The 22159-nt window shown below is 50.7% G+C and overlaps 1 pseudogene; it reads right to left on the bottom strand.

Moving 5' to 3' along the window:
- Nucleotides 1–10868: 10868 nt before the first annotated feature.
- On the bottom strand, nt 10869–11771 carry LOC140216544 (uncharacterized; annotated as a pseudogene).
- Nucleotides 11772–22159: the final 10388 nt, after the last annotated feature.

Raw genomic sequence — 22159 nt, 5'->3', positions numbered from 1 at the left:
ACAAATAAGGACGGAATTTTCCAAGCGCCCAAATAATGGCTAAACACTCTTTCTCCGTAACAGAGTAATTAGCCTCGGCCTTTGTCAGAGTTCGGCTTGCGTAGGCAACGACATATTCATCAAAGCCCGCTTTTCGTTGTGCGAGTACGGCGCCATGTCCGACGCCGCTGGCATCGGTGTGGACCTCTGTGGGCGCTGCAGGATCGAAGTGGCGGAGGATAGGTGGCGAGGTTAGCAGGCGGCGTAATTTCGTGAAGGCGTCATCACAGGCGGGTGACCAAGCGGAAAGTTCTTTGTCGCCACTTAGAAGGCCTGTCAGGGGTGCACTTATGGAAGCGGAATTTCGAATGAAACGTCGGAAGTATGAGCATAAACCAAGGAAACTTTGAAGCTTCTTTAACTTCTTTGGTTGCGGAAAGTCGGTGACAGCGCGGAGCTTGGCTGGATCCGGAAGGACGCCGTCTCGTGATACAACATGGCCAAGAATAGGGAGCTTTCGCGCGCCGAAACGACATTTTTTAAAGTTAAGTTGAAGTCCCGCGTCAATAAGGCATTTGAGAACTTGCTCGAGACGGCTGAGATGGGTTCGGAAATCAGCGGAAAAGACAACTACGTCATCCAGGTAGCATAAACATGTGTTCCATTTGAGGCCGCGTAAAATATTATCCATCATTCTCTAAAAAGTGGCTGGAGCGTTGCACAGGCCGAAAGGCATTACGATGAATTCGTACAATCCATCAGGTGTTACAAATGCTGTTTTAGGTCGATCAGATGGTGCCAAGGGGACTTGCCAGTATCCGGAACGTAAATCCAGCGAAGAAAAGAACTCAGCTCCCTGCAAACAGTCGAGGGCATCGTCGATGCGCGGTAACGGGTAAACGTCCTTGCGCGTTATCTTGTTCAGACGTCGGTAGTCGACGCAGAAGCGAATAGAGCCATCCTTTTTCTTAACGAGGACGACCGGTGATGCCCAGGGACTGTTGGAAGGCTGCACAACGCCACGCTTGAGCATGTCAGCAACCTGATGGTCAATGACACGGCGCTCAGAGGCGGAAACTCGGTAAGGGCGCTGCCGTAAAGGTGCATGACTGCCGGTATCTATCTGGTGAAAAACGGTCGATGTGCGGCCCAAACCGGAAGCATGGCTGTCGAAAGAAGCACTGAACCTCTGCAGGTGAGCAATAAGCTGGCTTCGTTCTGCAGATGACGCGCCATCGTCGATGGAGCAGTGGAAAGTGTCGAGGAGTGACTGATCAATCGCAGAGTCACAAGTAAGTGCGCCAAGGCCCGCAGAAGTAGAAACGGCAGGAGTGTTAAAGATGCAAAAGGTGTCGACCGGTTGAACAAGGCCTAGGCATTCACCATGAGATAAAGCTAAAGGGCAGGCTGTGGGATTGTCGACGACCATTTTCGTGACGCCATTGCGAAGAGTAAGGAGAGCAAAGGGCAGCGGAGAACATCGGTGGCGAATGAACAGCTCAGAGGGCGTAAAGAGAACAGTGGCATCAGAAATAGCGGCGCACGACACAGGCACAAGAGGGAAGAGCGTGGAGGGACGGAATTGTCTTCGGAAACAAACAGTTTAACACTGGAAGGGTCGTTTTCGATAGGCTCGACGTCGGGAAGTGCAGAAAGTTCGAGTTCGGCGTGACAACAGTCAATAACGGCGTTATTATTTGCAAGGAAGTCCCAGCCTAATATGATGTCATGGGAACAAGTGGGCAGCACGACGAATTCGACGGTATACAGTAGACCTCGAATGAAGACGCGAGCAGTACAGGCAGCGAGAGGCGTTATATTTTGAGCGTTCGCGGTTCGAAGGGAGAAGTCGGAGAGAGGCGTCAAAACCTTTCGTAGTGTGCGGCAGAGTTCGGCGGAAATTACGGATACGGCGGCTCCTGTATCTACAAGTGCCAGGACGGTGATTCCTTCGACAGAGACTTCAATGACGTTGGCTGGAGAGGGACGAGGACTTGGGCGTTGCGACGTGGACGCAGTTCGTGCCTCGGGAACTGCGGCCATCAGTTTTCCTGCTCGGTGGACACGGGACGACGCCGCATCGGAGAAAGCGGCTGGAGGAACGGCTTGAGAGACTTGTTCTTGAATGAAGTCGCGGATCGTAGGATGCAAAGCAGGGGGTGGTTCCTGGACAGAAGATATCAAAGATAGCTGGCGGGCGACCTCTGCGCGAACGAATTCCTGGATTTTTACGAAGAGAGCAGCATGGTTGTCGTCGACTCCAAGGCTTGATAGAGAGTCGGCGGGTGGGGTGGGACGTCGGGTGTGAAGCCGTTGCCTGCGCAACTCGTCGTAACTCTGGCACAATTCTATCACTTCAGCGACAGTGTGAGGACTCTTCGATGATAACATTTGAAATGCGTCGTCCTGAATACCCTTCATTATATGTTTGATCCTCTCCTCCTCTGACATCGACGCATTCACCCGTTTGCAAAGGTCGACAATGTCCTCAATGTAGCTTGTGAAGTTTTCTCCGGCCTCTTAGGATCGTGTGCGCAAACGTTGTTCTGCACGAAGCTTTCTTACTGCAGGCCGACCGAAAACTTGGGTAAAGTTGGTCTTGAAGACCAACCACGAAGTGAGGTCGGCTTCGTGGTTTAGAAACCATAGTTTCGCAACGTCCGTAAGATAAAATGCGATGTTTCTCAACTTGGTAACGTCGTCCCACTGGTTATGGGCACTCACTCGCTCATAAGACGAGATCCAATCTTCAACGTCTTTGTCATCTGTGCCGGAGAAGATAGGGGGATCTCGCTGACGCAAGGCACCGGCACAAACCAAGGTGGCCGGCGCCGTTGGAGGAGCTGGAGGAGTGCGTGCGTCGTCGGGCATGATGGGGGGTAGAGTGCGACTCCGAAGTTCCAGGGTGGTCGAAACCCAGCACCTCCACCACTTGCTAAGAGATTTATTAGCAACGGGCGCGAACGGGTAGCTGTCACAAGCGTTCGGCGAAAGACAGCAACCACGAGCTCATGCCGGTGGCGATGGTGCTGTGGCGCAGGCGGCTACTCTTCTTCGTTACACTATATTTGTAGCAATTAGTGAAGGCTACTCCTACCCACAGCTGAAACAGCAATGATGCATCCCCTCGTGAAAGGCTTCCTGGTAATTGCAGTTTCAGTGGTGGGTCGAGGCTGTATAATCGACCATCAGAGTTCTGCGGAGTATGCCAGTAGTGAGCAGGAGATTGCGAAGCTCTCTTGGAGCGTCTACTCTCGATAAAGGTATAAGTAGAGTAGGTGCTTCAGCCTGGACGCGGTGGGAAACGTCATCGGTTAGGTGATTACCACTGATGCTACAATATCCCAGCGGCCACTGAAAAATTACATCATGTCCTTGTGTAGACATGCAATGGCAAATTCCGTTTTTTGCGACACCAGTTGGTCGTAATTTCCACCTCGTAAACTTTGCCCAATTGCCCATTTGCTAGGTGGTTTCTTTTCTGTGTATCGCACAGCAGCGTCAAGAGCGGCGAGTTCGGAACCTATAGATGTCGTGACGGACGCGGTCTTAATCTTCATCAGCCATCGATATGGTTTTACAATGGCATCCGTCGAACTTACCAAGATCTAACTGTCTCTATAAGCATAGATTCGGTTTGCGTACTAACTATGCAAAAATTTGAATGTAATCTGCTTCAGAGGCGCGGAGTTCAGGCTAGCCTTTCACATTTAATGGATCAGCAATGTACACAGGAGGCTTTTTCAAGGACCACAGAGGAGATGGCGTTCTTGTTGCGGGCGAGTATCTCGATGACCAAGAGTGCTGGTTAGCCGCAACGGATCTGGAAAACGCTGCCTTGGGTCTTTTCTCATGGAAGAGAGCGAGATGGTGGTGAGGAATTCTGGATATATGGTTAACATGCGACCGGATTGCGTCGACAGCTATACAAGTCGTTATCTTGTGGCCTCTCACGATTGCAATTGTTGCTACAGTAGAAGTACATCGTGGTAACTCCAGACATGTAAGAAGGGCTTCTACGGCCTTGAATGCTCCGCAGGACAGGTAACGTAATTTTATTAGCGTGGGACAGCCCCGGTGTGCCATACCGCAAGTCTCCTAGTGAAGAGCGTCCTGTATAGTTGAAGCGTAGATGCCATGGATGTGCTCAATCTTTTGCGGGCGGGAAACTTGAGTATGTGGACGATAGAGGTGAGCTTCTTCTTCAAATTAAATCTTCATGAAACGTCTCTGTCAATAATAACGCGTAGGAATCGGCTAGATTTTGCCTGTACAGAATGGTTTGGTGGTCAATAAAAATGGGATACCTGGTCATGGGCTTGTGGGTAAGGACGAATAAGACACATTTCCCCCTTGAAATGCTGAAGCTTCGAGCACGCAGGGGTGATGACATCATGGTCACGGCTTTCGGAGCCATATACGCACCTGGGGAGATGTAAATGCCGAGGCCTAAATGCACATGTCAATATATTTAGAAAGGTTGACTGTACGCGGTAGAACCTTGGTAAGTCCAATGATTGCAAGGTTAAAGAAAACGGGGCATAGAACCCCGCCCTGCGGGATTTCACAGCAAATGGTCAGCGGTTTGGCCGCCCACACTTTGCGCAAGAAAGAAGCTTTTGAATAGATTGCTCCGAATGCACGGAAAGACCCGTCCCCCAATCTCATTATTTTCTAGGGTATCAAAAATGGCTTCACGCGTTACATTATCATAGGTGTCTTTAAAATTGAGGAAAAGACAACTGACACACGTGTGAGATGTTTTTCTTGTTGCACAGACGTAACGAAGTCGATGATGTTGCCAGCGGAGTAGCGGCCTCTTCTAAATCCAGTCATGGCCTCGGGGTTACGTTATACGTTACGTTATACATTATGGTGCTCAAGATGCCGCTCGAGGCGTGTGACAGCCATTATTTCCATGAATCTTGCAAACCAGCTGGACAGCGCAATGGGTCGGTAGGATACTAGGTCATGTGGTGACCTTCCAGGCTTCAGGAGCGTTATCAAGCGGCTGGAGTTTCACCCTTCCGGAAGGACGCCATCAACCCATGAGTTTCAACATTCCAGAAGTCTGAAACGATACATTTGGTTTTCAAAAAAAGTGGATATACCAGACAGGGCATTGTATAGTCAACCATGTGAATAAGTGTGTTTATTTTTCAAATAAATTTTGCTGATAACCAGTGGCTACATAGTATTATAGACCGGATTTAGTATGGGTTTGGGACACCATGGTGTATTCAGGAAATGCATTTGCGTCGATGAAGGTCACTGCCTCCGCGGGAATTCTGCCGAGGGTGTTCGCCCTAATTATGTCTGCACTCGCAAATATTTTAATCGTCGCCTCACAGGACACGGTTGCTTAGCGGCTATAGCGTCGCTGGATTGAATACCGGGTGCGGCGTGGCGGCCGCGCGGGATTCAATCCCAGCCAAGTGCAGAAACGCCCGTGTATCGTGCATTGGGTGCACGAGAACCCCAGGTGGTCAGAATTAATTCAGGATTCCTCACTAGGGCGTGCCTTATAATGATATGGTGGTTTTGGCGCAGAGAGTCCCCGTATTTAATCATCGCTATCTTTGCTTTTAAGGGCCTGTAGTCGTTATGAATCCAATGATGTCGCTTGCACTGCTGAAAACAGCTATTGGAGCGCAGGATCTGAGGCTGCATTTCGAAATTGTTCGAGCAAACCTCAGCGGCAGAAAGAAAGGAGTAAGGAAATCAGCGAACAAAACTTTGTTTCTCCATAGTAAAAAAATTGACTAAGCGAGATGAATGGATGGCCGTGTTCTTGTAAATAATTTTTCGCTGGATGAACATTGCTAGCTTGAGAGTGTGTCCTTTATGACCTCAATCGCACGCGAGAATGGAGTAAAAACAGCACACTTTGTTCGTAGGTGTGATCGAGCTGCTAAATAATGTCAACAAGAAATAGGCAATGCTTTATTACCTGCTACAGCAGGTAATAGAGCATTGCAGGGTCCGTACTCTCCCGGGGGGACGCACAATATAGGTAGTAGAGACACCTGGGAGACCCTGCTGCGCAGCTTGGACCCTGAACTCCAGCTCCGCCTGGTCCAACTGGGTGAAGAGACTACTGGGACCCAAGACCTCGCAGCCTGCACCTGAGGTGCGGCACCCGCCCCCTGACCTGCGTGTCTTGGGGTAGGTAGATCACTTTATCCGTTGGACAATAAAGTTTATTCGATCTATCTATCTTTCTTTAGCACACGATGGAGCTCTGCGGATTTTCCATACAGTTATGAAAATAAAGCAGCGCGCGAGGGTGGGGCGAACGTCATGTTGATTGTTTCAGATAAACAGCCATCGGCTGGTTATTCTCTACAACAACAAATGGGTAGAGGTGCAGAAAAAGGGGACAACGCAACTAATGCAGCAGATGTTGCACGCTTTCGCCTACAATACACACGGCACACTCTGCGGTCAACGCTCATTTGAAGTTACAGCAAAGCCTACACCTCTTTCGACATGTTGGGCTCTTTTCTCTCAAATATCCGTCTGCACTGCAAAATTGATCTGCGTCTCCCCTGCAGAAGACGCAGACTTTTCGTGACCCTTTTCTCTGCCGTTGCTTACCATGAAGTGTCAGGTAGATGGTAAAGGCCCTCAATATCTCGACTAGCAATAGGAACGCAAGCGCAAAAAGCAACGCTTTCTTTGCGGACCCTCCAGGGCCTACCTGATCCTGGACGCTGTCTTGCGGGACATATTTGTATATATAAAGGTTATATGAAGGCAGGTGTGACGTGGCTTAACATCAACCTTGTATGCTGAGGACATTTTTGCCGCTTTGTCCTGCGCAATAAAAAAATTACTTCCTACATTAATCCTGCAAAAATAATGTCGGCTCGCGGGCATCTGAATTGGTCATCGATGTGTTAAAAATGCGTATCTATATTTCACGAATTCTTGGATACACTTTCTTTTACTTAGCTACTTGGTATGTGTCACTGGGGGTGTGCTTGTAGTAGGCCAGTCCCCCTGAATGGGTGTTCTTCACTCTGATTGAAAAGCTAATAAATTGCTAATGGCTTGTTGTTAATTAACGGAAAATGAGACATGCACCCAATCATAGCAATTGCTACAAAGGAAACCCATACGGGTTCCTCGAAAGGAAAGCCTCGCAGTTGAAGAAAAATTCGTCCTGGTGTAGGACTCGAACCCGGGACCACCGCCTTTCCGGGGCTGCCACTCTACCATCTGGGCTAACCAAGTGGTTAGGAAATGGAACGGCGAAGTCGAATTTGTAAACAACTGGAAGCAAAGGCTAGAGTTTCACGTAATAGTTCTGCGGAGACCCGCATCTCTCCACCTTGCGAGTTTCCGTAGAACTATTACGTCAATGGCTGGTTGATATCTGTCACACTTTTCTGTACATGCACCTGTCATCACCCTACTGTACGCGCCACCGTTAGCTCTATAGGTTTTACTTTCTACTTTACGTAAGCTTCATTTCGCATCAATTCCAACATTTGCGTTAGATTTCACTCCGTTTTACAGCGAAGATGCATACCACTACACCCCATTGCGTTTTTCGCGTCTGCGGCCGAAACCTCAACCGGTCGTGCAAGAGAAAGAAAAAAAAAATACAACCACAAAGCTTGCATTCGTGCATAGTGTTCACCGCAAGCATTTTGCGGTAAATATTACGATTGCATAAGCTGTAACTGTAGCACACGAAGCAGGGAGTGACGTAACTATACATCTTCATATGTAAAAAAACCACGCCTAACAAGTGCTTTCATTTGTGTTCTGATAGCCCTATGGAAGGCCACGCATAGTTAGGACTCCCGTAGAGCAGCGTGAACACGAGGAGTGATGACGGGAATAGCAACGTCAATATGCAACATGGTGTCATGCTCAGACTATGTAGGACGTAGTGGTTCCTGACCAATGGAAGCCACACATAGCAAGGACGCCTGAAAAGAAACCCGAATACCATGAGCAACGAAAAGAACAGTAACATCAATATACAGAACGGCGTCATGCCCATGCAGGCTCGACAGAACCCAGTTCAAGGCTGCGTCACATTCGTCTATCGGACCGGTTGATACCATAGCTTCGCTGGCCAACCGCTTTCACAAAGTGGACTGGGGCCTATTTTTTAACAAGGTCATATCGTCAACAGTGGTGGTATTGGAAACAGCGCCTGCTAATGCAGCCAAGGCTGGTAGACAAAATAATGAGCTTTTAAAAAAAGTGGGTTCAAGAAGCATTTTCGTGCACTCAGTGGAAAATTAAGCACCAAAGGGTGAACGAAGCGCCACCTGAAGCGCGGGAAAAATTATCATTTGCCTGGAATGTAGTCTCTGGTGATGTTTGTTGCGGAGAACTGCCCTCTACAACGATGGAAGGTGGTCTTCTCCGCACAGCAAAACTATCTAGTAAATCCTTGGATTGTGTCCGGGGTAGTTGAGCTTTGTGGCAAGTCCCTTGCCTGCCGGTACTAGCCGGTCATGTATCTGTAGGGGCAGTGATCTCGGAGCTTAAAAAAGCATATAACTTACAGTTGTGCAATCAGTTGTTGGAAGAAAATGATCCGATGATTATCCTCGCTATCCTGCTGCCGTTATTTGTGGCGTTTCATACCTCAATCTTTCATTGTTGACTTAATAGTATTGGCTTCTTGTCCTCGCGATATTAAACCAAAATGCGACTTTTGAACAGGAGCGGCGAGCGTGGTTCGGCTTGAAGAGAGAGAACAGAGGCATTTGCTTACGTAAACGGTAAAGTTTTATTGCGGTACGAATTATATGTACACTTCAGGCGCATTTTTTTTTTGGCGTCGCCGTCGTCGCCGTGATGATCTGTTCAATGTGCAAGGGCGATAACGCGGTCGCCGCACGTCGTATGCTGTATGCGCGAGTGAAAGCTTGCGAGGGTCAGCTGACGATCGCGGCTCAATCTCGCTGGCGTAGAAGAGCAAAGAACGAAGGAAGCGCGCCATCTTCTGTCGCACGCGAGGCAATCGGGGAAGGCAAAGACACGGGGGGGTCGCTCTACTCCGATGGATGCTGCGTATGGCGTGGCGCGCGTACGCCTATATCCTCAAGGTGACCTGTGATCTGTAGAAAGTGCGCCGAGTGCTGGTAGCTTCGTATGCGCTGTGCTTTCAACGCTTAGTTCGCGTTGAAGTGAGACGCACTCCAGCGTTTTGAGAGCGAGTTTGCGCGATCATTCAGTGAGATGTGGTGATGTTTACCTGTGCGCGTGCGGCACTGTGCTTGTTAATTTAGTTAGTAAGCGAAGGCTGACAAGTTTATACGGCCGATATATGTACTATCCTCACTTCGTATAGTTCTATACTATTTTTCTATCGCATTCAGTGCTACGCTTTTCGGCCGAAAAACTTTCACTATATTTCTATAAGTAAAATCTTCTCAGAGAAATATTGTTTTATGTTTCTGCCCCCTTCCCCACTTATCCGCTGAAAACATTTCGGCCATCAGGATCGGGAAGAGTTAGAGCTTAGGGGGCCGAATTTTCTTGTTGCCGGCCATGTTACGGAAACGAATAATGAAATCAGAGCACGTATAGCAGAAGGCTATTGTTAAGTTTCATTGCAATGTCGAAATACAAATGTGGTTATCCCAAACGCTGTGGGAATCAGTTTCAGCGAAGACTTCTTTGGTTTTACGAACAACGCTGCTTCGTTTAGCCACCATTTGCAAGTATAGAGCACGTGACTATTTTTACCAGGAAACCACTATTTCATGTTATCTTCCGGCGCTTGAAAATTTGGATTACACGCACGACGTCGAATGCATGACGACACAGTAGCAATTTCGAAGACAGGTAAGCGTTCTCAATGCAATATTGGCTTGTGTCGCATGTGTGCACTTTTTTTTTGGTCATTCAGCTACTGTCAATATAACCGCAGAACTTTTTTTCCCCGTTCACACGCGCGCCTGCATTGAGTTCCACGAGAAATACACGGACATGTTCTATTGTTATTAATGTGTTCGCATTCTTTGACGAGTACCATACCGAATTATGTCCATCACGCAAAAACGGCAATGCCTTGTATTTGCACAAAATGTGTAATTTGCGAAGTAAAACATTTAATTGTTGTCATAGTGCAACCGTAGATAATTGGGAGCTTTCCAAGTGACAAAGAACCATTGAAAGAACAATGTACCACAGAGAATACCCATAGGGATACATATTAGGTCATAATAGAAAATGCATGGGGAATCCTATAGTAGGGGCCGGCCAACTGCAATTTGGGGGCCCACCTAGACAGCTCCAGTGAGTTTCTGCATATCTTTTTTTTTACGTCGGGGATGTCAAGTGGAGATCTCCCGCAGTTTTTGTATAGCGACTTCGTTGTGCGTATCAAACGCCTGCAAGCAACGCGTCCTGCGCCGGAGCCCCGAAGCGGCCGTTTGACGGCGTTCGTAGGCAACGCGCAGCTGGACGCATGGCGTCGTAGAACCGACGCACTGTAGGAATGTGCATTATATATTAACGCACTCCAGGTGTTATGAGAACCTCGCAGAAGATCTAGCGAAGCCTTTCAGAAGTCTTGGGTGTATTTGAAACGGTGCATAGCAGGTCCCTAGGACTTCAAAAGGTGTTCCCTCGTAGAACCTCGATGTCCTTGATTTATGAGTCGCACACACATGTAAAGAATTGTGACATAATGCACATGTATTTGTACTAAAGAAGAACCCGTTTACATTTAGGGGGAGGACCAGCCCCTGCTGTTGTGCCCAGGAGCCGAGGGACGAGGCGGACTACCGGCAAGGCGGAAACCAAAACAATGTTTATTCCCCTTATATAAAGGTCTCTTCATATTGTAGCGCCACCTTATATACACAGGTGCTGACCTCTACATCCCTACTTTTCACCTCTCACGAGACAGAGCCCTACAAGTCCAACCGCCGCGGTGGTCTCACTATACGACCGCTGCGAGTCTGTGTCCCCATTTCCTGCAGCGTTAGTTCTGGCGGCGTTGGATTTTCTTGGCGTGCTGCAGGCTGCATGATCTCGGGAGGGACAGATGGGGATGCTGACAGTTGGGCTAGGGTCCCTTCCGATGAATGAAGCACCAGGTGTCGACGATTACGCTGAAGGACGCCTCTGGGGTTCTGAACAAGGCAAGACCACGGACGCTGAGCCGGCGAAAGTACTTCACCATTGCAGCGTCTGTCAGTGACCCACACATAGTCTCTAGGGCTCAGAGGGGCCAATTGGCTTTAAGCATGACGGCGATTGTAGTTCATCGCTTGCCGTGCCTTGTTCCACGAGTCCTTTTCCCTGAAACTTGTGTGGCATGGTTACGACGGCGTTAGTTGTTCCGGTAGTTTCGGGAGACGAGTTTGAAATTTCCTTCACATCAGGGCTTGAGCCGGGGAAATGCCGTTGGGGCCGGGCGTGTCACGGTACGACAGTAAGGCAAGGTAGGGATCAGGACCTTTGAAGAGCAAGTCTTTCACTGCGCGCACCATGTTCTCTGCCTCTCCATTGCTCTGGGGGTACCTCGGGCTACTGGTCTCGTGACGGAAACCTTATGACCGCGCAAACTCGGCGATCTCGTTGGACACAAACTGCGGTCCGTTGTCGGTTCGGACGATGTCTGGTATGCAAAAACAGTCAGTACAGCTCTTGATCGTCGAGATGACTGCTGGTGCCGTGGTGGACCCCACGGAGGCTACTTCAGGAAACCTGGAATATTAATCAACAATCAGGACGTAATCGCGCCCTCTAAGTTGAAACAGATCGATGCCAAGGAGCTGCCATAGTCTGTCGGGTGTCACCGTGGACAACATAGGCTCAGAACGCTGAACTCGAGTTTCGGCGCATATGGCAAATTGGGTCACCATATGCTAAACATGCATGTTACAGTTAGGCCACCAAACAGATTCCCTGGCCCGTTCTTGGCAGCGGCGCAAATCCTGATGCCCTTCGTGTAACAGGGCGAGAATGTCCTGACGCAAGGCTGAAGGAATGACAAGTCGTCGGTCCAGCAGAAGGATGCCTTCGTATATGCTCAATCTGTCTCTCTCCTTCCAAAATGGAGCGATCTGCAGCGGCACCTTGTTTTTGTCTGGCTATCCTTTCGTGCAATACTTCATGACCGCAGAGCGGACTCCATCTCGGGCTTGGTGTATGCGGACATCTTCTAGCCGTTTTGCTACAAGAGGCAGTAATTCCTTGAACACTTCACTGACAAACAACTCCAGGGTGTCTACCATACGAGCAGCTGGCAAATTAGAGGGAGCTCGTGACAAAGTGTCCAGCGTAGCTAAGTGCTTTCCAGGCACATATTTCACCACGTACTGATATCGCATCAGTTGTATCCGCATTCGTTGGATGCGAGGCGCCACGAGTTCTAGGTCCTTGTTACCCAAAAGGGTGACCAGAGGAAGGTGACCTGTCTCTACCTCGAAGCTTAGGTCGCAAAGGAACTGGTCGTACCGTGAAAGGGCCCAAGTCACCGCGAGACCTTCCTTTTCTGTTTGACTATAACGTGCTTCCGTCGGAGTAAGGGCCCTTGAAGCATACGCTATAGCCCGTCAAGTACCTTCAGGCTGGTCCTGTAGCAGTACAGCTCCCAGACTGTAGGAGCTGGCATCCGCGGATACTACAGTGTGGTAGGAAGAATCGTATTTCGCCATGCACGTGTCGGAGCTAAACAGCAACTAGAGGCGTGAGAAGGCCTTTTCTTGACTGGGACCCCAAGTCCAGGTGCTGTTCTTGTTTAGGAGGGAACAAATGGGCTCCGTAACATCGAATAAGTGAGGTATGAACCGTGCGAGAGCTGTGTCTTACCAGTACTCACGTACGGGGCAGAAACTTGGAGGCTTACGAAAAGGGTTCTACTTAAATTGAGAACGACGCAACGATCTATGGAAAGAAGAATGATAGGTGTAACATAAAGGGATAAGAAAAGAGCTGATTGGGTGAGGGAGCAAACGCGAGTTAATGATATCTAAGTTGAAATCAAGAAAAAGAAATGGGCATGCGCAGGACACGTAATGAGGAGGGAAGATAACCGATGGTTATTAAGAGTTACGGAATGGATTCCAAGGGAAGGAAAGCGTAGCAGAGGGCGGCAGAAAGTTAGGTGGGCGGATGAGATTAAGAAGTTTGCAGGGACAGCATGGCCACAACTAGTACATGACCGGGGTAGTTGGAGAAGTATGGGAGAGGCCTTTGCCCTGCAGTGGGCATAACCAAGCAGATGATGAACCGTGCGACGTGATTGGTCATTCCAAGCAATCGTCGTGCTCCGCCAACGTCGGTCGGTGGAGGCACATCTCTGACAGCTTTCACCTTGTCCGGATCTGGTGAGATCCCTTGCGCCCCAATCACTACTCCAAGGAACTTGGCCCAACTGACCCAAAACGCACACTTCTCTTCGTTGAGAATGACACCCTCCTCCTTAAGGCGAGCTAGGACTGCTGCCAGACGCTCGTCGTGCTGTTGACGATCTTTGACGAAGATTAGAATGTGATCAATCAGGTTCACGACTCCAGGCAAGCGCTCAAGAACCCTCGACATTGAGAGAACCCTTGGCAGTGTATTTGCCGCCAGTTCAAAGGGAACCAGTTATCCGGCTGCTACAGCCGATGATTACTGGCAACGACGTGCTTGTTTTCAAATACTACGGTACAGTACTACCTACATTGTGCCATTACGTAGATGGAGTCATCACATTCTTGAGCCCAATATGAGGCGGTGGCTGTGAGCAAAGAGCATGGAGAAATTCACTCAATCTTGCCTGGCATATATGGTCCAAGCTGTTTCTGTTATCTCACCAGCGTACTGTAGTTCTAGTTGCTTTGCAATGAAAATAATGTGTACCAAAGAGTCAGTACTCGCACCATATTTACGTACGCGTCCGAATGTTTCAGCAGTATTACATCAACTGCAACTCTCTTGATTAGTGATTTGGAATGCACGTGCTTGTCATTTCATTATGAGCCGCAATTACAAGAGTGGAAACGCCTGCAGCTTGATGAGCATTTCACTTTTATTGCGCATCCGCACGCTTAGCTACCGCTTCTTTACAGAAGAGCTGAGCAATCCTGACAGTCGGCTGCAAGATGCAGTAATAGAAACAGGAATTAGTGACGGCACAACCACCCCGCCGCCTCCTGATGCAAATGAAGCGCCTGGTGTGTGCGCAGCCAGTGAGGCCTCGAGCCAGCCACCCCATGCTGCTTGTAGTACTGGACCAAACTCCACCAGAAAAGACAGAGTGCCACTTGAAGCTGTGCAGGTTCCTGTTGCTGCTACACGGCTAGCTAGTAGCAGAATGGCGCTATTGGAAAATACACTTTTGGAACAAAACGACATTCGCGTCACTTTAATGCGGGAGGAGCATGAACTCCGAATGAGGCTTTCGCAGGAGGACCACGATGACATATTAAAGAAGAAAGAAATGAAACGCCTAAACTAGAAACGAAAATTTTGCAAGTGCAAAACGAAGCAGAATCGCCTACGGTGATCGCATTACGCGAGCAATAGACGTGCAGTGAAGCGAGTGGCGTACCAGGAATACGGGGGGCGGTACACTCGCACTACCTCGGGAGGAGAAGGGAGCAAGCGGGTGCTGGCGGACGTCGTTCATGCCAGATTGCGAAGTCCACAGAATTTACTCTGGCCCAGCTACGCTCGCAGTTCTTCCTGCCGAGGCCGTTTCCACGGTTTCCTCAGGCGTTTTGTGTGCCCCCAGCTGTAGCAGACGAGCAGTGCTTGTGGAATCGGGTATGGACTCTAACTGACGATGTGTGCGCTGTGCTGTGTGCTCTCTCTCTCCCTTCTCCATCTTTCATCCCTCCGCATCCCGCTCCCATGTGTAGGGTAGCAAAATGGTGAAGGCAAACTGGTTAGCCTCCCTGCCTTTCCTTCTCCACTTTTTTCTTCCTTCCTTCGTGGAATCCGGTAGGCCAAGGAAGATCTTGTAAGCCTTGCGTATAAGGGTGTTGATTTTCTCTCTTTCGGTGGTATTCCCTTTGTAGAAGGCAGCCACATAAGTAATGTGACTTATTGCGAAAGAGTGTATGAGGCGCATGACGCTGTCCTCCTTCATGCCCATGTGCTTGTTTGTAATACGTTTGATTGGGCGGGTAGCCGCTGTAACCTTGCCTTCGAATTTGCGGATAGCTTCTATGTTTGACCCGCTAGCTGCTATATGCATGCCGAGGATTCGTATCTTCGAGACTCGGGAAATACAGGAGCCGCCTTGCGTATAGAGGATTATTTCGTCACATTCGCGCGATTCGCCTGTAGGCTTGTACCGGCGGCGCGGGCGGTAAAAGGAGCAGCTCCGATTTGAGTGGAGACCATGGGAGACCTGTGTCTTAGAGGCAGGTTTCGACTGCAGAGGTCGCTGCTTGTAAGGTGCATTCTATCTGGCCGTCACTGCCCTTGTCGACCCACAGGGTGATGCCATCTGCATACAAGGAGTGATGGAGGCCGTCAATCGCGCCGAGGTAGGCCGGGAGACCCAGCATCACGAGGTTGAAAAGGAGCGGGGATATGACCGACCCTTGAAGAGTGCCGGCGCTTCCTAGTGCATGTTCGTTGGATGGCACGCTGTCGACCTCGAGGATGACTGTGCGGCGCGATGTAGTCTCTGATGTAGTTGTAGCTTCGCTCCCCCATGTTGAGCTTGTTTATTCGGCTCAGGATTGCTTCATATGCTACATTGTCAAATGCCTTGTCCAGATCTAGACCGAGGATGGCCTGGTTGCCGCTAGTTGGGTCGTTGATAGTATGGTGGTAGAGCTGGATGGGTAGGAGCTGGATAGTGGGTGGTGTTGGAACCTCAGCGCTGCCTTCGGTTGTTGGAATCTCAGCGCTGACGCCCGTTGTTGCAAATGGGTCGCAAGCCCCAAGGATAGCGTTGGCCTGGCGGCCTGGGGCACAACTCGAAGCATCCGAAGGTCCCGGCAAAGCATGAGTCGACTGGTAACAGAACAACTGGTTTATTCTAACATCGCAAAAGAGCGGGCGGTCAGGTCGACCGAAGTGGAGAGACGGGAGAGCACGTTACTCAACAGAGGAAATCGGAGCCTCCCTCGGCGTCCGGGAGCAGCTGCTCTTATACTTTCGCAGTTGAGGGCAAGAAGGAAGGCCTCGTGACGAGGCCACGTGACGGCTGGCATGGACACGCTGAGAGACATGTTGAGGCGAGTGTAGTGACGCATCCGCCAACCCGGCGCCTGTCAGACCTCCTCGCTTCACACTTGGGGAGCTCCTCTCCCCGGCTGCCGCGCTTTGACAAGCGTGGGCACACACACACACACGCACACACGAAGACACGTGGCACTGAAACACGCCTGGACGCGCTTGGCGGGAGGCTTTGCGGGAGCTCCGAACGGGCCAAAATGTCCGCCGCTTTGAACGAAGCCCCGGCGTCCGTTGCATCCGCGCCGGCTATACCGCGCGTCGTAGGCGAAACGTAACAGACCGCCCCGCCGGGGGAAGGAGATCCCGATGGTCAGGGGACTGCATCCGCTGTCCGGAGGGATGTCGCTTGATGATGCTCATAACCGAAGTCGGTCATCCTTCGGCGTTTCTTGAGCGCAGCGCACAGAGAAGGCCTCGTTCTCTCGTTCAGGTTCACACAGGACACTGCAAAGTGACTTCGGGAGAGTTGACATTTTTGTTCTCGTTCCCGGCAAGCGTTAGAACTACGCCGAAACTCAACCGCTCAGTCAGCAAGCACGGCACAACCCTCACTAAGCCCTGCCAGGCTCTTTCCCCTTTTATACTACTGCCTAGTTCCTTACAGTAGTTTAGCAGCACTCAGAACGCGTCCACAAATCGGAAAATTGCAGTAGAAAGCACATCATCACTTTGAAACACTACACAAAAGCAATATGTTAAAAATCCTGCCTCAGGAAGAAAAACATCAGTAACAAACAATTTTGAGGCTGATTCCCACGTTAGGGGCTTCGACTTAAGCCATCGGCGTTACCGTTGAGACTCCCCTTTTTGTAACGCACCTCAAAGGAATATTGTTGCAAAGCGAGGCTCCAGCGCAGGAGGCGGCCATTTTTGGGAGAGATGGTCTGCAGCCATTGGAGAGGGCAGTGATCCGTCTCAATGATAAACCTCGAGCCGGCTAGGTAGCATGACAATTTCTGAACGGCCCACACGATACACGCACACTCTTTCTCGGTGGCGCTGTACGCCTGCTCACGACTGGTCAGCTTACGACTAGCATATAGGACGGGGTGTTCTACTTCTCCATTTTCCCGTTGGCACAGTACAACGCCCATGCCTCGCTCACTAGCATCACACTGAACAACGAACCCTTTTGTGTAGTCGGGCGATCGTAGCACAGGCTGGCTTGTTAGGGCGCTCTTTAGGGCGCTAAAAGCTCTTTCCTTTGTCTCATCCCAGACGACTGTTTGCGGCTCTGTCTTTCTTAGAGCATCCGTCAAGGGAGCCGCGATATCAGAGTACCTGGGGATGTACCTCTGATAGTAGCCGGCGACACCTAAGAACGACCGAATATCGGTCTTCGTGCGCGGTTGCGGGAAGTCTCGCACAGCGGCCACCTTTATTTCAGAGGGGCGGCGACGACCCCGACCAATCACGTGACCGAGGTAGACAACCTCGGCCTGTGCTAACTGGCACTTGGGAGCCTTGACTGTCAAGCCCGCATCGCGCAGGCGGGTTAGCACTGCCCGCAAGTGGGCCATATGCTCAGGCCAGGATGCGGAGAATATCGCTACGTCGTCTAGATACGGTAAAGCGAATTCTTGCTGTCCCCGCAACACTTTATCCATGAGGCTTGTAAAGCAGTATGGCGCGTTCTTCAAACCAAAACTCAAAACTTTAGGACGGAATGTCCCCATTGGTGAAATGAACGCCGCATACCTACTAGCCTCTTCTGTAAGTGGAACCTGCCAATAACCCCTGACAAGATCTAGGGTGGAAATAAACTGAGCGCTACTCACTCTCTCAAGGCGCTCCTCGATGTTAGGGATCGGATAAATTTGATCCTTAGTGATGGAATTAAGCCTGCGGTGGTCGACGCAAGGACGAGGTTCCTTGCCCGGTACCTCAACTAAAATCAAAGGGGAGGTATAAACACTCTCACCCGCCTCAATAACACCGAGCTGTAGCATTTTCTTTACCTCAGCCTCCATAATATCGCTCTGGCGGGGTGACACCCGGTACGCCTTGGATCGTACTGGCTCTGGGGAGGTAAGTTCTATGTCATGAGTAAGGACAGAAGTCCTACCAGGCCTCTCAGAGAACAGACCTTGAAACTCTTGTAAGAGCTGGTGTAGTTCGGTTTTCTGCTCAGGCGACAGCGATGCTTTACTGATTAAGTCACTAATGACTTGATCGGTGTCTTTCCTGTTCGTCACTGAGCCTAGTCCCGGAAGCTCGACCGGAAGCTCTTCGGGAACGTTTACCATCATGCACACCACTGCTTCCCGTTGTTTATAGGGTTTGAGCAGATTACAGTGGTAAACTTGCTGTGCTTTCCGCTTTCCTGGCAGACTCACCACGTAGTTAACGTCCGACAGTTTTTGAACAATCCGTGCTGGGCCCTCCCACTGCACGTCGAGTTTGTTCTTTAGCGACGTGCGCAATATCATGACCTCATCGCCCACCTCAAAACGACGGGCCCTGGCTGTCCGATCATAATAAACCTTGGCCCTCTGCTGGGCCTTTGCCATTGCTTCACCTGACAACTCCTGTGCCCTTCTTAAGCGTTCGAGGAGCCTAAGCACGTACTCCACCACGACTGGGTCGTCGCCCCTGCCTTCCCACGATTCTCGAAGCATGCGAAGCGGAGATCGCAGCGAGCGACCGTACACCAGCTCAGCTGGCGAAAACCCCGTAGCCGCATGCGGCGCGGTCCGTAATGCAAACATCACCCCAGGCAGACACAGCTCCCAGTCAGTTTGATGTTCAAAACACAATGCTCTCAACACGCGCTTCATGACGGAGTGGAGCTTCTCAACGGAATTCGACTGGGGGTGGTGCACTGAGCTGTGTAACAGCTTTACCCCGCACCTTTCGAGAAAGGCTGTCGTCAAAGCGCTAGTAAACACTGTGCCCTGATCTGATTGGATTTCCGCAGGAAAACCAACTCGCGCAAATATGGACAGTAGTGCATTGACTATCTCAACTGAGCTGAGTTCCTTAAGCGGTACTGCTTCAGGGAACTTTGTCGCTGGGCCGATCACAGTCAAAATGTGTCTGTACCCTGTGGTTGTTACCGGCAGAGGTCCCACTGTGTCAATAACGAGCCGTCTAAAAGGCTCTGTAATGATGGGTACCAACTTCAACGGCGCCCTCGATTTGTCCCCTGGTTTGCCCACCCGCTGACAGGTGTCACATGTCTTCACAAAGTGGTCTGCGTCCCGAAAACACCCTGGCCAATAGTACTCTTGCAAGAGACGGTCCTTAGTTTTCTTAACTCCTAGGTGTCCGGACCACGAACCCCCATGCGACAAGCGCAACAGATCCTGACGATAGCATTGTGGCACGATCAGCTGATCGAACTCCACTCCCCTGCGGTCTAGATACTTCCGGTACAGGACCCCACCTCTTTCCACAAAGCGAGCATTTTTCTTGGCGATACCTTCCTTGACAATGCAGCGTATGTTTTCTAGGCTGCCATCCTTCTTTTGCTCGGCTATCAAAGCCGCCCGGCTCACTTTTAGCAACCTATTAAGTCCGTCAGACGTAGGCGCGATGAGCAAATCTGCAGATAGCTCTTCTAACTTTCTCGTGTCGGGCATTTCCTCTCCAGTATCTGGTGCCTTTAACGCTACAGGCTCAATTTTATTCAGTTTGGACGTGCTCTGAACATCAGCTTGCTGCGCCTCTGACCCTTTCTCATTGTTCGACAACGTCGGCCCCGCACCTACCGCCTTTGCAGCGAGCTCCCGAACCTTCGATCTGGTTAAGGCCTGAACGCTAGCCTCACCAAACAAAAGCCCTTTCTCGCGCAGGAGGTGATCGGACCTGTTCGAAAATAGGTACGGGTACTGGGGGGGCAGCATAGATGACACTGCGGCCTCCGTCTCAAGCGCTCCGAAAGGTCCCTCAATAAGCACTTTTGCTACGGGCAGACACACGCTATGAGCTTCCACGGCTTGCTTGATCCATGCGCACTCGCCGGTGAACATATCGGGTTCTACGTAAGAGGGGTGAACTACATCCATCGTAGCTGCGGAATCGCGAAGCACTCGGCACTCTTTCCCGTTCACGAGGAGGTCTCGCATGTAAGGCTCGAGAAGCTTCATGTTCTCGTCAGTGCTGCATAATGACAAAAACACGACTTTTGTTTTTGTTTCCGGACACTGCGCCGAAAAGTGACCCGGCTTCTGGCACGTATAACAAACGCGCGCTTGCCTCGTCTCGAACCGCTTTCTTCGTTCGGCTTCGGCTGCCGGCGTCTCCTTAGGTTCGGTCGGACTGCTTTCACTCGCATCCGCACTACGTGTGTTCCCCCTTGCTCTCATGGGTGTGAACTTCGGCCTCTCAAACTTGGAGCCAAATTCACCCTTTTGACCATCCTTAGCTCCGCGAGCCCGACGCGTCACAAACTCCTCGGCTAGCTCAGCGGCTCTAGCCACCGTACTAACGTCTGGCCTATCCAAGACCCAGTACCGCACGTTCTCAGGTAACCGACTATAAAACTGTTCTAGCCCGAAACACTGCAGAACTTTCTCGTGGTCACCAAACGCTTTCTCTTCTTTGAGCCACTCCTGCATGTTTGACATAAGCCTGTAGGCAAACTCTGTATATGACTCACTTCTGCCTTTCTCATTTTCCCGAAACTTCCGACGGAACGCCTCCGCTGACAGCCTGTACTTTTTTAGCAGACTCGATTTCACTTTGTCGAAATCCTCTGCCTCCTCTCTCTTCAAGCGAGCGACTACGTCGGCCGCCTCGCCGGGTAACAAAGTGAGCAAGCGCTGTGGCCACGTTTCCCGAGAGATCCCCTGCCTCTCGCACGTTCGCTCAAAGTTAACCAGGAACAAACCAATGTCCTCTCCAAGCTTAAACGGCCGCATCAGGTCAGTCATTTTGAACAATACTCGTTCTCCTGCACCGTGTGCCTGACTTCCATTACGAGCGCGTTCCATCTCTACCTCGAGACGCTTCATTTCCAAAGCGTGTTGACGGTGGCGCTCTTCTTTTTCTTTTTGTTCTTTTCGTTCGCGCTCAACTTTCTGCTCTTTAAGTTCACGCTCCTGTTTCTCTTTTTGCTCTTTTTGAGTCTTCCTCTCCTCAATGGTCTCAAGGCATTCCGACAGCTCGTCATCCTCAGCTTCTAACTCAAGAATAGCCCTCAGCAGTTCTGGTTTTCCGAGTTTGTCTGAGACATCCAGACCCAACTCTCTTGCAAGCTCCAGCAATTTCGGTTTGCGGAACGACTTCAAATCCATGGCTGCTCTGAATGCTGCTTTCTCTACTGCTTACTATTATTGTCTTGCCGCAAACTAACCCGGCAGCAACGACAACCACAATTACCAGCTCTGTTTCTGACACTAACAAAAGCCTGGCAAAACTCAGAAGAAGAATGTCCCGCACTCACCAAACCTCGCAGCCAAGAATTCAGCGCAGTCGTTCCGCTGCAGGCAACCAGTCATCACACAGGGCTCGTTGCACTGCTCCCGGATGGTCGTTGTGCTGCTCAGCATACAGTCAACCGCATATCTTCGCTGCTGGCCTCCGTTGTCGCGATCCCACCGCTGCCACCAGTTGTTGGAACCTCAGCGCTGCCACCGGTTGTTGGAATCTCAGCGCTGACGCCCGTTGTTGCAAATGGGTCGCAAGCCCCAAGGGTAGCGTTGGCCTGGCGGCCTGGGGCACAACTCGAAGCATCCGAAGGTCCCGGCAAAGCATGAGTCGACTGGTAACAGAGCAACTGGTTTATTCTAACATCGCAAAAGAGCGGGCGGTCAGGTCGACCGAAGTGGAGAGACGGGAGAGCACGTTACTCAACAGAGGAAATCGGAGCCTCCCTCGGCGTCCGGGAGCAGCTGCTCTTATACTTTCGCAGTTGAGGGCAAGAAGGAAGGCCTCGTGACGAGGCCACGTGACGGCTGGCACGGACACGCTGAGAGAGATGCTGAGGCGAGTGTAGTGACGCATCCGCCAACCCGGCGCCTGTCAGACCTCCTCGCTTCACACTTGGGGAGCTCCTCTCCCCGGCTGCCGCGCT

Source organism: Dermacentor andersoni, chromosome 3, assembly GCF_023375885.2.
Source record: "Dermacentor andersoni chromosome 3, qqDerAnde1_hic_scaffold, whole genome shotgun sequence".
Classification (NCBI taxonomy): Eukaryota; Metazoa; Arthropoda; class Arachnida; order Ixodida; family Ixodidae; genus Dermacentor; species Dermacentor andersoni.
The sequence above is the reverse complement of the archived record's forward strand: the minus strand, read 5'-3'. Positions and strand labels throughout refer to the sequence as shown.